General features: G+C 51.9%; 1 non-coding gene across 1 annotated transcript; it reads left to right on the forward strand.

Annotated features, from left to right (window-relative positions):
- The first annotated feature begins 754 nt into the window (after positions 1–754).
- On the forward strand, positions 755–826 carry trnad-guc (transfer RNA aspartic acid (anticodon GUC)). The gene has a single exon. It is a non-coding gene; the product is annotated as a tRNA-Asp (tRNA).
- Positions 827–1,254: the final 428 nt, after the last annotated feature.

Consider the following 1,254-nt stretch of genomic DNA (forward strand, 5'->3'; position numbering starts at 1 on the left):
GGAGTGCGTGGGTGTGGGAGTGCGGGAGTGCGGGAGTGTGGGAGTGCGGGAGTGTGGGAGTGTGGGAGTGTGGGAGTGAGTGTGTGGGTGTGGGAGTGAGTGTGTGGGTGTGAGAGTGAGTGTGTGGGTGTGAGAGTGAGTGTGTGGGTGTGAGAGTGAGTGTGTGGGTGTGAGAGTGAGTGTGTGGGAGTGAGAGTGAGTGTGTGGGAGTCAGAGTGAGTGTGTGGGAGTGAGAGTGAGTGTGTGGGAGTGAGAGTGAGTGTGAGTGAGTGTGTGGGAGTGTGAGTGAGTGTGTGGGAGTGTGAGTGAGTGTGTGGGAGTGTGAGTGAGTGTGTGGGAGTGTGAGTGAGTGTGTGGGAGTGTGTGGGAGTGTGTGGGAGTGTGAGTGAGTGTGTGGGAGTGTGAGTGAGTGTGTGGGAGTGTGTGGGAGTGTGTGGGAGTGTGTGGGAGTGTGTGGGAGTGTGTGTGAGTGTGTGTGTGTGAGAGTGTGAGTGTGTGTGTGTGTGTGTGAGAGTGTGAGTGTGTGTGTGTGAGAGTGTGAGTGTGTGTGTGTGAGTGTGTGTGTGTATGTGTGTGGGAGTGAGTGTGTGGGTGTGGGAGTGAGTGTGTGGGACTGTGGGTGTGGGAGTGTTGTAGGGAAATTGATATTCACTGATTAGTTTTAGTTTAGATCACACAATGTATATTAATCAATTAGCCTAATAGTGGCAGGTCAGGAGCTGGGAGCAGCATCAATAGAGCCCTGTTCAGTAGCTCCTCGTTAGTATAGTGGTTAGTATCCCTGCCTGTCACGCGGGAGACCGGGGTTCAATTCCCCGACGGGGAGTAGGTGTAGTCCTATTATATTTACACGAGGAAACACGAAATTGGAAATGTCTTGGGAATTGTTTAGGTGTCAGCTGTGGCTCAGTTCATAGCACCCTCGCCTTTGAATCAGAGGGTTGTGGGTTCATGTCCCACTCCTGGAAAAACCAAGAACTGTGATTGTACTCAAAAGAGTTGCAATCTGTGACTGTTGATAACTCGAAAGAGTATCAATCGAGCCCTGGGATTGGAGGGCAGCTGGAGTCACTGTGGTGCACCCACAAGGCTGAGGATTAGGTGGATAGCATGTTTGGAGAGGTGGTCACACCGCAGCTAAGAAATACACAGGCAGAGAGGGAATGGGTGACCGCTAGAGTTTCTAAGAGAAACAGGCAGGCAGTGCAGGAATCCCCTGAGGCTATCTCGCTCTCTAACCACTTTTCCATTTTG

This window comes from Cetorhinus maximus, chromosome 1, assembly GCF_964194155.1.
Source record: "Cetorhinus maximus chromosome 1, sCetMax3.hap1.1, whole genome shotgun sequence".
NCBI lineage: Eukaryota > Metazoa > Chordata > Chondrichthyes > Lamniformes > Cetorhinidae > Cetorhinus > Cetorhinus maximus.